The following is a 16715-nucleotide window of genomic DNA, read 5'->3' as shown; positions in this document are numbered from 1 at the left end:
AGTAGACTCGCGAAGAAAATATAAAAATAAAATAAAGGAGGAAAGTTGTTTGCTGCGGAATCCTTTATGAAATAGAAAAGGAAAGCCGCGTGAAGCTTCTCCATGCGAAGAAAGGAGTCCACGTATGCTGCACGTGAAAGCTTTAAGGAGGAGGTGGGGCCCAAGGTCAAAAGTTTGACCTTGGGCACACATGTATAAAAGCAAATATTATGCGGGTCTTCTTCTTCAGGGGTTTTGATGCCGCCGAAGTCTCTTACGTAGGAACACACCGCTGAAGTCTACGTACGTGTTGAGCAAAGCCACGTATTGGAGCGCCGTTTACTTTGAGTGCCGTGGGTATTCTTTGTTTGCGAGAGACGTCCGTAGGCGCTGGGTGCTTGATAGCGGGTCTTCGTGTTTTCTTGTGCGGCAAAATTTATTCGTGATTTACATCCAAGAAAAATTGGGGTATTGGGTGTAATTGGGGTTTGGGAAACACCGAGAGAGTGTTTGAGTGACTTGAGTGTGTAATCTCCTTGTATCGCTTGATCTATAGTGAAATTCGCTGCTACTCTCCCGTGGACGTAGGTCTTTACAATTGAACCACGTAAATCCGGTGTTTGATTTATTTTTCTTCTTCCGTCTTTATTTTTCTTCTTCCGGTGTGACCCTTGTGATGATGCCTAGAGGGAGCTGTTAGGATTGTCTTGCCATACCCTTTTTTTGACAAATCTACGTAATTATACATATCATTAAATAACTTAAACGAAAAAAGGTGTTGTCACTAAAATGTTGAACCATAAATAAATAAATAAAAGGTTATTAAACAAATGACAACATACTTGTATACAAGAAGAAAAAAAGCGTACTGATGATTTTATGTGATGGGCCTAAGTTGGCCCGTCCACCTATGATGGGCCTAAAAGCCCGACCCACAAGATTAGGGCCCATGGATGAAGGGGTACGTTCCTTTTTGTTGGAAGGACGTATAAAAGGAGAAAGAGAGAGGGAGGAACACAACCGTTGACATGACGTACGTTCCTCTCCCTCTCTCCCTCCAAAAGAAAAAACAGTGCGCAAGAGGCGACGCCGTCTTCCCTTCAAGGCCAATTGACGTCATCGGATCGAACGGGATCGGTTTCTCTTCCTCAATCTTCAGCATTGGTGTTTAATCTATGGCTAACAATGTACGCTCGATTCCATGGTGTGCTTTAGGATTGGTGATATATGTTTTTCCCGAGCTTGTCTTCCGCATTCGTTTTAGGGGTTCGATTTAGTGTCGAATCCGGTTTTTAGAAATCCGACAATCCCAACATTGGTATCAGAGCCGGGTTCATGTTTTCCCGACCCCTTTCATGTTTATGGATGATTTTTTATCGTTTTTTCGCGGAATTAATCAGCCGAAACCGATCTAGGCGAAAAATCCCGACACCCGAGCACTGTTCATTCAATTTTTCGAGTTTCTGTAAGTCGAAATCAATTTCTAATGGCATAAGGTGAAAGAGCTCGTCGAGACGAGTTCGTCGACGGGTCAACCGCCGCCGGGAGACGCCGCACGCACCCACACGCTCGGCCAGAAGCTGCTGCGCATGGGCGCCACGCGCCTGAAGCGTTGGCTCAGCCAGCGCGTGCGCCACACGCGCCGATGGCAAACCGGCGCGTGCACGACGCCGCCGGCCGGCGAACCAACACGCGCCGGTCGGCGAACCGACGCGTGATGACATCACCATGACGTCACCCAACGGTCAGTAACCGCTAGGATGACGTCATCGCCGGCGACCCGACTGACCGGCGAACCGACCCAACCCAACCCGACCCGAGGTCCGTGTGGGTTATAGGTAATCAATTTTTTATTCTACATTTGTTGCATGAATCATGGAAAATTAAGTATTTTCCCTTATGTACATTATGGATTATAAGTGATCCATTTTTTAGTTCTACATTTGTTGCAGGAACTATGATGCATTATGCACGGATACCTGCAATCCTGAGAACGGACGAGGGAAGTGCAAGACTTAAAAGGCTGATAACAGAGTTAGCTATTTATCGGTGGCATGACAGTGATTTAGTATCACATGTGGTCAGGGTCAATCAGATGATACAGGAAATCATCTGGAATGGTTATCTTATGCCGGATTTTGAGAAGGTGCCGGCTTTGATGAACACTCTTCCACCTGAATGGCAAGCAGTGTTAGATCGGTTATGGGAGGTCAACGTGGTCCCGGGTTATAAGAGGCTAGTGGTAGCTTTTGTTAGAGAGTACTATAGGATTGAGTTAACCAAAACTTCAACCCTTAAATTGAGCGCCACATGGCGCAGAGTGAATGCGCCTTGGAGGCGACATGAGAGCTCTCCAAAAGTTTTTTCATGGTTGGCAAATGTGCCTTCAAATTTCTTAGATATTTTGACTGATAGATTAGAAGGAATATTCCCTATTTATTTTTTAGATTAGTTTGAGATGTTTTTTAGTGTGAATATCTCTTTTTATGTTGATATTTCTTCTTTGTATATATTACTTAGTGTAATGGATAGCTGTATTATGTGAAAGCATTATTATTGAATGTTAAATATTATTTGCTTTCTATTATTGTTGATTGATGTGGGTAGTTCATAGAAGTTTTTGTAACTTCATAGAATTTATTTTGCATAAGATAATTATATTAATAATAATTTTAAGTTAAGATTTTTGGAGGATGATTGGAAACATAGTAACCTTTTGATTCTGAAACCTTACTTGAAATTATTCATTGATATAATGGGTCTGTGCAAAGTGGATGCATAAATGATAGGCATTAATTATTCATGCATATATATCTGATGTGTTCAGATCGATGGTTTCAGCAACTAAGAATGTAAATGCTGATATGAACGGCAACAATTGTGAAATATTGAATATGAAGATTTAATATATATTGGAAAAGCAAGAAGCACTAGAAGCTCTTGACCATGTTATGGAAGATCTTGAGGATGCCGTACGCCACCTTGAGCTAGTAGAGGACCGCATAACGGCATTTGAGCCGAAAATAGATTTGCAATGCAGGTTCTAGCTCAGAAAGGGCTTTGAGCTTTAAGCGCAAGCGTATTGATTCGTTCAATATGTGGGAATGCAAATGATCAAGTCCTTATTGTAAGAAATCAAGAGTTAACCAACGCAAGAAAGGAAAACCTCCTCAAGTGAAGAAAATGTCAAGGGTGAGATGTTACAATTGTGACAAGAAATGTCACTATGCTCGCAACTATTGTGAGCCGAAAAGGTAAACACCTCTTGTACATTTGAGAACTTTGCTTATGTGTCAAGTTCTGTATTATTGGCCGAATCCAATCATTTGTGGACTGTAGATTCAAGAGCAACAGACCATGTAGCGAAGGATAGAGAATCATTCGTGGAATTCCGACGATACCAACTGGAACTAAGTGGATCTATGTGGGAAATAACTCCAAAGCTGAAGTTAAAAGGATTGGCATCTGCCAATTGAACGTGCGTGGTGGATGCACCTTGTTCCTACATGATGTTCCATATGCTCCGGAGACTCGTCGAAATTTAGCGTCTGTTTTGGTGTTGGTTAAGCTTGATTTTATATGAACTTCCATAATAGAGGTGTAGATTTGTATTTGGATACAAATTACTATGCTTGTGGTTATTTTCTGCATGGTTTCATTGTATTAGATATTGACTATGTTAATGCAAATGTTTGTTATTCCCTTCTCACATCTCCTAATTCATATGATAATGATGTAAATGTGTGGCATGCTAGACTTGGTCATATTGGCCAACAATGTATGAATATACTGGCCAAAGAGGGCTTGTTGGGCAACATTGAAAAAGGTGATTTGTCCATATGTGAGCATTGTCTAGTAGGGAAAACGACAAGGAAACCATCTGGAAAAGGTAAAAGAGCTGAATTTCCTCTGCATTTAATCCATTCTAACGTCTGTGGTCCAATGAATGTGAGAGGAAGGCATGGGGCTGTTTATTTCATCACTTTTATAGATAATTATACTCGATTCGGATATGTCTATTTGATTTCTCATAAATCTAAAGCATTAAGTTGTTTCAAAAAGTTTATGAACTTGGTAGAAAATCAATTAGACAAGAAAATAAAAGTATTGAGATCCGATCGAGGTCGATAATATTTATCTGATGAGTTCAGAAAAATTATGTGATGAAAAAGGAATAGAAAGACAGTTGTCTATTCCATATACTTCTCAACAAAATGGTGTTGCAGAGAGAAGAAACAAAACCCTACTAGAAATGGTTAAGTCCATGATGGCGCATGCTAATTTACCTATTACTTTTTGGAGTGATGCGTTGTTAACTGCTGCCTATATACTTAACCGGATGCCTTCCAAATTAGTTACTTCCACTCCATATGAGTTATGGACTTACCTATACTCATGAGTCATCTCACAAGTTTGGGAAATTAGGTCCCAAAGGAAAGAAGAGTATTTTAATGAGATACTCCGAACACTTGAAAGGGTATGTGTTCATAGGTGAGCAGGAAAGTGGGAGTATAACTGAATTTGAATCACGGGATGTCACATTCTTAGAGGATGAATTTCCTAAGAATGGCGAAATAGGGGAAGATTACTCCCTATTTGAAACATTGGATCAAGATAATGATATTAGTGGAGTTCGTCCAAGTGGGAGTAATATGAGAAGTGATGAATTGAATTCAACTCATTCTCAATTGCAACCACATGATGAGACGACGTCATCATTATCTAATCCTAGTGGGAGCATAATGGGGAATGATGTACTAAATGTACAATCCCCCATACGGCGAACAAGTCGCCAAAGTATTCCCCGTCGACGTTTTGACATTGAAAGGGAAACTTTTATGATTGCTCCGCAAGATGAGGATGAGCCAAGAAACATTAATGAGGCTCTGAATTGCCCTAGTAAGGAAAAATGGATTCATGCAATGGAAGAGGAAATTGAGTCAATGAAGTCAATGAAGTCAAACCAAGTTTAGGAACTGATTGATCTTCTAAGAGGACGCAAAGCTATTGGGAACAAGTGGGTTCTCAAAATAAAGCGAAAAGCTGATGGCTCGATAGAAAGGCATAAGGCTTGCCTTGTGGCGAAGGGGTATAATCAATAGGAATGAATTGATTATGAAAAAACATTTTCTCCTGTAGTGAGATTTACCTCGATTCTCATTATTCTGGCAATAGTGGCAAGTATGGATCTTGAGTTACATCAAATGGATGTAAAGATTGCTTTCCTCAATGGAGAATTAGAGGAAGAAATATATATGGAACAACCTGCTGGTTTCATAGTGAAAGACCAAGAAGAAAATATATGTCGACTTTTGAGATCGATATATGGCCTTAAACAGTCATCAAAGACAATGGTATATATACGTTTTCTGGCATATGATTTTACAATTATTGATGAGGATCATTGTGTATATATCAAAAGATCCAATGATCAATTTGTGATCATATCATTATATGTTGATGATATACTAATTGCCGGAAGTAATATGGAGCTTGTCAATACTGTCAAGAGTTGGTTGTCTTCCAACTTTGAGATGAAGGATATGAGTGAGGCTGCATACATTCTTGGAGTTAAGATTTCAAGAGATCGTTCGAAGAGATCGTTATCTTTTTCGCAAGAAACATATATAAATAAGGTTCTTGAACGATTTCGTATGCAAGATTGTAAACCTATAGACACTCCTATTGCAAACGGTGAAAAATTAAGCCATAGACTGTGTCCAAGAACTCCACAAAAGAATGAACAAATGAAACAGGTTCCTTATGCTAGTGATGTTGGGAGCTTGATGTACACTATGACATGTACAAGACTTGACATATGTTTTGCAATTGGAATGGTGAGTAGATACCAATCCAACCCAGGTCCAACATATTGGAAGGTCGTTAAGAGAATACTGAGGTATCTAAAGGGGACTGCTGATTATACGCTGAGTTATTAAAGAAAGGATCTGCAACTCTGTTGCAACCTAAATTTTCCAGGCAATCCTAAAGTTTAGGTTAATGGATTACTAAATCTGAAGACTTGGCGCGGACCCTCCCAAGTCCTACCAATCGCGACTTGATAGAAATTAACTCATTTAAACATGCAATTATATTCAATTTGGAGCCGCCACTAACCAATTAGGGTTGGTTAGAAACCCAAGTAAAGTATGGGAGAATACTTTACTATTGCGAACCAGAGATTCAGTAGGTCCGGGGATATGGTTACGCTAAATTAGTCTAACGCCCTTTCGGTACATTTTATTTTAATTTTTTAAAAATATTTTGCAGGCAATGTTGATTAATTTTAATCTAAGCTACTAACATGCAAATTGTGGTCACACGAGTGAACAATCAATAAAATAACATTCAAATAAAAAATGCAAATAAAAATGCATGTCCTAAACATGATTTCTAAATAATATGACACCTAATTTTCTTTTTCTTTTTCTTTTTCTTTAAAAAAAATGTTAATTATATGCAATCTTAATTTAACTTAATATGCATGAATTTATTTTAATGACATGCGAGATGCAATTCATATAATATGACTTAAACTTATCACTATATATATGCAAATCTAATTTATATAATCTTAAATATGCATGTGCTACGTGATATGGGATGAATGACATGGTATTTCTACATGCATGCTCTTTTATGATTTTTTTATGATGATTCATTTTTTTATGCATATATGCAACCTATGCTAAATAATGATGATATGAGATTAATTATGAATTAACCTATTAACTAACCAAGGAAATGATTTTTTTTTAATGACATAATGTTTTTTATTGGAAAGAAAGTAACTTAATGGTGCAATGATCATCTTTTAGCATTTTCTTTTTTTATTAAAAAAAAAATTAAACTATAACTCATATGGCATGCATAACATTTTTTTTGTTCTTCTTTTTGTTTTACTAAATGAAAATCGACTTAATCTAAAAATATCTATGTGTATTGCTTTAATATGAAATGTGCATGGACCTAAGTACTTAAGTTCTAGATATGACAATATTTTATTAATAAACAAATTCTAATTGAACCTATTATGCAAATTAATTAATATGTACCTAATATTTTTTTTTTTTTTTATTAAAATTCGAAATTAAAACTAATTAGACTAACTAAAGTGAATGATATTCTAATTTATTTTAGGAATCAATTTAACTTAAGCTATATCTTATCTTAAAAACTATATCATGACATGCCAACATTATTTGAAATTAGTCCTAACAAAAATCACCCATCTAAAAGTATAATCTAAAATTATAATCCTATAAATGCAATTCTAATTTACTAACCCTAAAAATACCGTCCTAATTTACTAAACCTAAATGCTCTAATGCAATATTTAGATTTTTATGCATTTCTGATTTTTTTTTTTTTTTTTTAGTATTTCCAAACAAGTAATTATTTTAAAAGAATGAAGATAAGAATTAAAATAACCGAAAAATAATCCGTTGTCTCACGGATTAAATTAACAATTATTTTAACTCTATAATGATTTAATAATTGAAATGCTATCCAAATTCCTAAAACTTAAAGTAATTAAAAAAATGACCCGACGTCTTACGGGTCAAATTAATAACTACCTTAATTTGGGATAAAACTCCTAATGTCTACAAGGTCTACAAATATTAACATACAATACTACAATTCAAATAATGAAACTTAAAAATAAGCTAACATAACATGAAATAAGTAAATAAAAAATAAAATAAAAATAAACTACCTAAGGCCCAACAACAGAAACAGGGGAGGCAACAAGTGGGTCGGGAGCACAGCAGCAGGCTCGGATCAGGAGCGGCGGCGGCAGGAGCTCGAGGCGGTGGCGTCGGGTGTCGCCCGGGAGGGCAGCACGGCGAGAAGTCCGGCGGCTGGGTCGGAGGGCAGCACGGCGACCTGCAGAAGGGACAGAGGCGTGCGGTGATGGGCACTGCAGATCGCGGCAGGTCACAGGCGTCGGTTCGGAGGAGGGGCGCAGCATCGGGAGGAGGGCGCGGCGTCGAGTAGTCGCAGCGACAGTGCGAGATCGGGCACGGCAGCAGCAATCGTCGGAGGAACAAAAAACTGCCAGCGTCTCTTGTGGCTCAGAGCAGCACGAACATGCGGACAAGGCAAGGGGTGCGGCTTCAGCAGGCGTCGGGTCAGGGGCAGACCTGCAGAAACAGAAGCTTCATCGCGGCTGGGAGGTGAACCGGCGGACAGGTGGCTTCGCGGCTGCGGGTGGAGTGGCGGGAAGCGCGAGCGTTGGCGGCCGTGCTGCTGCGCGTCGTGGCGAGTCTGGCGAGGCAATGGTGGCAGAGGCGCAGTGGTGCTCGGAGGCCGACTGAGGGTGGTTCAAAGAGGATCTGCTGGCGGAGCGGCGGTGGCGCGACGATGACCGGCTGAATTGCGAACCGGCGGGTTGCAGGCGAAGCGAAGGGAGCTGCTGTAGGCGTCGGCGGCGGGGTTGGAAGTCGCGGCGTGACTGGTGGAGCAGCGGTGGCGGAGGCGAGCAGAGCAACGAGGTGGCGAGACGCGGCGGTGGCTGGCGTTGCGGCGGCGCGGGTGGCGCAGGTGCGGTGGGCAACAACGGGCACCGGTGGCTTCGGAGAAGATGGACTGTAGCCCCTTTTCTTTTCTTTTTTTTTTTTTTTTTTGTTTTTCTCCTGCTCTCACTGCTCTTTCTCTCTGACTCTTCTCTCTCGTGTATTCTTTTTTTCTTTTTTCTCTCTCTCACCTGTCTCTCTCACGTCACTTCCCCTCTGTTTTCTCTCTGCACATTTCTTCTGACTTTTCCTTCAGCAGATTTTCTTTAAAGGCATCAACGAAAAAGCCCTGAAAAACCTTCCATTCTTTTCACTTCTTTCGAACCCGAGAAACCCCCCTAAACGACAGAATTTTTGCTCTGAATTTTTTCGAATTTCTCCCCCGTGCTCGGTTACGAAGCCTCGCATTTTATAATGAAAGCGCTCAAAGTTGTTGAAGATTTCCCAATATTCACTCAACTTCTTCAACAAAAAATGCGGCTCCAAAATCACATGGCTGTTGCATTTTTGAATTCAAAGTTTTTTTTTTCAAAATTTCCCTCTATAATCAAATATTATCTTTTATTTCTAAAAAAACTAAATTTAAATTAGGTGTCAACAGACTCTAAGGCTATTCTGATACTGATTGGAGAGGAGATTTAGATGAAATAAAATCTACCTCTAGATTTGTTTTTCTTACCGAATAGTGGCACCATATGTTGGAGCAGTAAGAAACAAAAGTGTATAGCCTTGTCCACGATGGAAACTGAGTTCGTGGCATTATCAGCAGCAATACAAGAAGATGTTTGGCTTAAGAGATTATTGGATCATTTAGGTGTTATTGGAAGTGCTGTAGATTCATTGTTGATTAACTGTAATAGCCAAGCAGCAAAAGCGTACACCAAAGATCCAAAATATCATGGCAAGACCAAATATATAGATACCGAATATATAGATACCAAATATAATTTTGTCAAAGATATGGTTGCACGAAATGATGTGAACTTACAGTACATATCTACGCATAGAATGGTAGCAGATCTTATCACAAAGTCAATACCTAGAGATGTGTTTTGTGGTCATGTGAAACCTCTAGAATTGCGTAGAGGCTGATGTACTGAATATTGTAATTTCTCTTAAGTGTTCACATTTGATGAATTTGTATTTTCATGATTAATGCCTATGAATCTTTGTTTGATCTTTATGCATCTTAATGCTCAGTGCATCATTTTAAGTTGAGAAAGTATGTCGGACAGATATAAGATTAGCCCACTCACACGGGTAATCACCTCTATTTACTGTGTGATAAATAGAGATGAGACTGTTTTTAAGCTTATTATCTAGGTGATAATCGAGAGCTCAAGCTTAAAATATATTTGTCGCCTTAACTGAGTGTTAAGATGAGGACATAATATTTACTGTGTCCGAAAGTAAAATAACCAACATATTTTACTTTATCTATCTATGATGCCAGATGTGAGTTCTGATGAATTTTGTGAATGAGTAGATAAGTGAACTCAAGTTAGACATTGGGTATGTCTGAACTATCATCTGTACGGTATTGAAAGGTGTAGACATATGCTCCATGGGAAATGAGTTAATACCGTAATACGTATTTCATACTACGTATGCATGAGACGACTAATAAGAGTGGCAAAAGTTTGATTTCAACTTTTGTGTCGTGTGAGACTCTTGAGGAAAAGAGTTCCTCAATTTTTTAGTCCCCTCATGACTCTTACTTATTCTCAAGATTTCTATTTAATGTTTGTTATCTTAGGATGTTGCCAATGGTCATGAGTCGATTCGATCTAATGGGACATTTCTAGAAAAGCAGGCTGAACTGAAATTGAGAGTTTGAAGGAAAGAGGAAGATCGCATTTGGAGAATCACATTGTAGTTTTGTATTCACTGATTAACCAATTATGACTGTCTTTGGGATAATCATAATTGTGAATACATATATATATATATATATATATATATATATATATATATCATTGTTTAAAAGAGATCAAGAGATATATAAATGTGATCGATCGATCTAGGGTACTGCATACTAAATCTACTCAGAGTGTGATGTCCATTATGAGCTGCTATATATTCCTAACAGATGTATGGCAACAAGCTCTCAAAGTATGCTGGTCGCACGGATTATTCACCGATATGAATGTTGAAAAAAGGTAAAGAGAATCTTGTTCGGCCCATCATGTGCGAGTGGGAGATGATGGTTTTATGTGATGGGCCTAAGTTGGCCCGTCCAACCATGATGGGCCTAAAAGCCCGGCCCACAAGATTAGGGCCCATGGATGAAGGGGTACGTTCCTTTTTGTTGGAAGGACGTATAAAAGAAGAAAGAGAGAGGGAGGAACACAACCGTTGGCATAACGTACGTTCCTCTCCCTCTCTCCCTCCAAAAGAAAGACAGTGCGCAAGAGACGACACCGTCTTCCCTTCAAGGCCAATTGACGTCATCGGATCGAACGGGATCGGTTTCTCTTCCTCAATCTTCAGCATTGGTGTTTAATCTGTGGCTAACAAGGTACGCTCGATTCCGTGGTGTGCTTTAGGATCGGTGATACATGTTTTTCCCGGGCTTGTCTTCTGCATTCGTTTTAGGGGTTCGATTTAGTGTCGAATCCGGTTTTTGGGAATCCGACAATCCCAACACGTACTTTTTGTTGGCTTCTCAAGACCCATATGAATAACATGTAATTTCTCCAACTAGTTGATAAAGAATTTTAACGTACTCCATAATTGATTCATGCAACTGTGAGATTTCGTATAAGATAATGACTATTGATAACATTAGCATATCTATGTGTGACTTCTTAATAATGCAATGAACTTTGAATTTATTCAGCAGTGTTTACACAATTGTAATTATTTATTTTATTATTTTAATAATACTGTGACTACAATCAGTTTATGGGACATGAATTATATCCCTTTTTAAGGTCATGACAGTGGGTGAATATAGTTAAGACTCCGGTCCACATAACTACTAGATTCATTTCAATCGTTGATCAAATTATACAACTATCGATTCCCTCGTCCATGCCTATGGTGGTTTAAAATAGGTTTAGCCACCCAAAGAGAAAAGTCATGAACCTCAAACTTAGTTCAACAAAAGACTCGGAGGTATATTACAAGACGAAGGACTAGGGTAACGTCAAAACCCGAGTGGTAGGTACTTAAAAGGACAAATTTGATAGAGCGCCCCATATCACGTAATCCGCGAGCATTAAATTGTGATTAGCCGAAGATTTGTCCACATGACTTTGAATCATCATGGCTAAAGTCCAATATCCTAACTATCCTCAACAGAGATGCACCTCGATTTGGTCCAACCTAAAGGCAAATTTATATGTACAAGTCGTGATTATGAGCACACACCTTTGATCGGTTAATGTTGATCCCCCAGCTACTAGAAATGAAATATTGCAATTTTGTTCATCACGAGAATTATCTTTGGGTGGACCAATCTACACATGTGGGGTTTATGTATATATGTAATATCTGCTTTGCTTCATTAAATCCTCTAAGTGACTACTTGTTTAGAAGGTGGTGTGAGGACCTTTCCACTTATTGCTACTTATTTTCTGCATTCGTTCCGATGGGCCCAAAATAATGTTTGGCCAAATATAATACGAGAAGCGATCCCAAAGATGAATTTAGCAAGTTCTTTCTCACATTAATGTCCTATACCTCACGACAGAATACCACAAGAGGAGTCCAAATCCAAGCAATATTGAAGTATTTCGATTTATGGAGTTAAATCAGCGAGCCTGATATAATATTAACTCCTTTTAAAGTCTAGTTTCTAATCTAATAAATTCTGTCCATTAATTCGAAGGGTGCAATCCTATGCTGCCGTCGTTTAATTAGTTTTGAATTGTATTCTCTGATCTATTATATATAGTGAGAATCTAGTTGACCGAATGTTTGTTCCAATACTTATTATGTGGTACTTCACTTTGTGTCTACGTCTATTACATGGAGGGGTGCAATTTTATACAATGATAACTATTGATACATCTAAAATTACCAGCATCCATATGTGATTAATAACTAATTAATAATGCCAGTAACTTTGAATATATCTGGTCATGTTTACATGATTATTTTCATCTTTTTGGCGATGTACTAACTGCAATCTATTTTATGGGTCATGAAATTCATCCGTTTTTAAGCTCATGCTCATAGTTTGACTATCTATGCCTACTTTGCTCAAGAAGATAAACTTTAGATGGTATTTTATCATTCCATAAAGTTTAATACAGATGCCAAACAACTTATGTATCCGATCTTGCTGGAGCAATCGACTAATTGCATTGGATCAGGGCGATTTTCCATTATATTGCAATAGGGTATATACGGGGACATGAGAAAACAATATTATTTATATTGAAATATAATTTTAATTTGTTAATTTAAGAAATTTGTTATTTGAGAAAAAATTTCTTATTATAGATATTAAAAATACTATCCATCTTATCCCATCTCTCATATGAAATAATTTTATCTGGTCTATATCCCCATTATATCCAACTTTATCCTATCTTGAGTGGACACCAAATGCAAAATAGAATAAATTTTATTCTATCCTAAATTTTATCCTGACAACCAAACGCAACCTAGAGGAAGGGCTATGATCAACACCTTTTGGAGTTCGGATCTTAAAACTTAAAAGGCAAGAAGTCTCATTAAAATTGCATGACATTTTTTATGCTATGATTTGCAATACATCCTGTTTTCAGTTTGACAGAGTGTTTTTCTTTTAATAGATTTACTTCTTACCAAAAAAAAAAAAAACTAATAAATACGCAGTGTCGGTAAGCTATATTTAATTTGAAAGTGCCTATGTTTTGGCAGATTACTTCAATTTATTACGAGTATGCTTGAAATGAATAAAGCTATATTATTATTCTCGAATGACTAAATTTCTAGTGACACGCTACAGCTCATCTTGACGAGGGGCATTACCCTTTTATTTGAAAATATTAAAACCAAAAAAAAAAAAAAAAGATTGTTGAATCACCCCATGCATGTAAAAGACTTTTAACTATCAAAGTAATTATCTCGCTTGGGATACAGATGCAATTTGTTAATTCACAAGTAACTCGCTTAACTGATGATCTCTCTTCAATAGTCACAATGCACAAAATTCCTCAAATGGGTCTGTTTATTAATTGGCTTACAAGCAATACACTCAAAGAGTCTTATTTTATACATACATACATACATACATACATACATACATACATACATATACATATGGAAGTATTGTGTGCTAGAACATTGTACCGTACAACTTTACGATGCTTAATCATAATTAAGTATAAAACGTTGTGAGATATGATGGCTTTCATTTAACAACGATTTTGTTATGCATCCATTTCACGCGACGCTTTCACCGGCAACAGAGTGAGAGGTACTTTCTTGAACACGGCTAGTCCAGCCCCTTCTTCCATGCTCACGTCTCCCTCTGTCATTCCCTCCGGCAATTGCCAATCGAAGGAGTGCAAGACATTGGCAAGCGCCAGCTCGATCGTTGCCATGGCCATTGACATCCCAGGGCATCCCCTCCGCCCCGCCCCAAATGGTAACAACTCGAAATGATTCCCCTTATAATCAATTGGACTTTCCTCGAACCTCTCCGGCACGAACTCCTCCGGGCGCTCCCACAGGCCTGGGTCTCGCCCGATGCCCCATACATTCACCAGGACACGACTCTTTGGGTCAACATCGTAGCCAAATAGCTTGAAATGGTCCATGGTTTCCTTGAAGGAGTAGTGCACCTGGAGGGTGTAGCCTCATCACTTCTTTGAGTACTAACTTGAGATATTTGAGTTTGCTAAGGTCATCTTCTACGACCCATTTCTTGTTTCCAACGCAACTCCGGATCTCTTCTTGAGCTTTTCGCATCGCCCTTGGGTTCCTGACGAGCTCGGCCATTGTCCAGTCCATGACGACTGCACCGGTGTCCACCCCTCCTAGAAATATATCCTGATAACGACCATGCAGTCATGATTCACAAAAAAAGACATATAGATCAATTTTTGCCATGATATCATTTATACCCGAGAAACACTGTGTATTCATTTAAGGAGTTCTTAAATTATATCCTGCAATATATAGAACCTTCGATTTTGCTTCTCGATTGTGTATATGATCTACATTAGGTAATACGTAGGGATTGTATGATGTACCATCAAGATGGCCTTGATATTTTCTTCCTTCAGCCGGACCCCGGCGAGCTCAGTCTGATCTTTCTCCATCTTCAGCAGCAAATCGACAATGTCTACCTCTTCCTCGTTGCTCTTATTTGCATTCCGATGCTCTTCGATCACCTTCTGATAGAAAACGTCCAAATTGCGAAAGCTCTTCTCCAACCTCGAATGGAGACCCGTGAACCTGTCCACGATCCAGCCGAATTGAGGGAAATAATCAGATGCCGAGAAGCTTCCCAACATCGCCACTGCCTCGTGAATCATATGCATGAACCTTCCGTTTTCGAACTCCATCCCGTGAAATGCCTTCCCAAACGCAACCCTGCATGCAAGGTGTGCAAACAAGTCAGAGTTTCTAGTGAGCGATTCATGCTTCGCTCTCAGGCTTGACAAACTTCCGTTTGGAGCAGTGACTTGAATCAAAGCTGAAGTTGATAATAGCCAAATAATCGCCTAGCTTGTAACACTGATCGAATCTAATTAAACATAGTCAAGTTCGAACGTAGAACTCATCGTCAAGTTGAGCTTGAGTTTAAAGAACGAGGCTCAATATGTTGTCGAACCCTGAAGAATTCGAGTAGTGATTAACGATGGCAAAATGGGTTAAAGAGCCAACTTTTTATTCAAATTTAGAGGGTTGAGTTTATATGCGGGTTAGTTAAAAGTTAAAAACAGTTTGTTATGAATTCAGAGTAATAAAGCCCGACTAGATATGAATTTTACGAATTTACAATATATTCATTTTCAACCAATCGCTAGCACTTAGGCGATTGCTCGGCATCAAACAAGTCGTCCATGCTTTTCACCATGGCCATATTTCCTACTTCCTTGTGATGAGTGATGAGAGACATAAGTATATAAATTGTCGACGCATGCCTCTCTTTCTACGTTAAAATTTATCAATCCATTTTCTTTCATTAATTGGCTGTTTATATGGTCGCGTGATCATTATTTAATACACATGAAAAGTTATTGAGTCGATGTATGCCCTACCTAACGATGAATCAATATAATTAAATGGATAACTTAGTCGACTGGACTCCTCAACTACACTACTATGCCCTACCTGCAAGTGAAGTTAGCCGTCAGAGCCATGAACTTCTCGCTCATATTAATCGGAGTTCCACTCTCTGCTGATTTTGCAATCGACTCGATCATAGATCCCACCTCCTCCTCCCTGATGTATCGGAAGGAGTGGACTCGCTTTGCACTGAACAACTCAAGCACACACAACTTCCTTACCTCCCTCCAGTAATCGCCATACTCCACGAAGGCCATATCGAGGGAGTCATAGGTGAGGCGTCCTGTGCCGACCAGCCGTGGGCGACTGCAACAGTCGAGGTCATGGGTCTTGAGGACCTCCCTGGCGGCTTCAGGGGAGGACGTTACGATGGTAGGGACACCGCCGAGGCGGATGAACATGACGGGGCCATACCGTCTGGAGAGTTTCCACAGAGACTGATGAGGCAAATGGCCGAGTTGGTGGAGGTTGCCTATGATGGGGAGTGGTGGAGGCCCTGGAGGGAGGTTCTTCTTTTTTGTTATTGAAGTTTTTCACTGAGAGGAGGAAAAGGAGGAGAGGAAGGGAAACAGCAAGCCACGTGAAGAGGATGTGAAGAGCCATTGTCGGGATGGTTATGTGCAGTAAGAATACTTAAAATGTTTTGAGTTAATTTGGCGTGGTTGAGTAGTGTTATATACAAAATGGATGCTGAAGAATCAACTCTTGGAATTGGGGAAAAGTACCAAAAAAGTCCTAAACATATTGCATTGGTACCAATTCAGTCCTAAACTTTTCAATTGGACCAATTCAGTCCTAAACCTTTTAATATTGGTACCAATTCAGTCCATCCGGCCAATTTTGGCCGGCCGGTGCTGACGTGGACGTCGACCGGTGGCCGAACGCTGACGTTGCAATTTTTATGATTTTTTCAAATTTTTTTATGATTTTTTATTAATTTTTTCATTTTTCTTTTCTTTTTCCTTTTCTTTTCTGCTTTCTTCTTCGTGG

The 16715-nt window shown here is 39.1% G+C and overlaps 1 pseudogene; it reads right to left on the bottom strand.

Annotated features, from left to right (window-relative positions):
- Positions 1-13858: 13858 nt before the first annotated feature.
- On the bottom strand, positions 13859-16328 carry LOC104430111 (annotated as a pseudogene).
- Between the last annotated feature and the right edge of the window lie 387 nt (positions 16329-16715).

Source organism: Eucalyptus grandis, chromosome 2 (assembly GCF_016545825.1).
Source record: "Eucalyptus grandis isolate ANBG69807.140 chromosome 2, ASM1654582v1, whole genome shotgun sequence".
NCBI lineage: Eukaryota > Viridiplantae > Streptophyta > Magnoliopsida > Myrtales > Myrtaceae > Eucalyptus > Eucalyptus grandis.
Note: the sequence above shows the minus strand (reverse complement) of the source record. Positions and strands in the feature narration are given on the sequence as shown.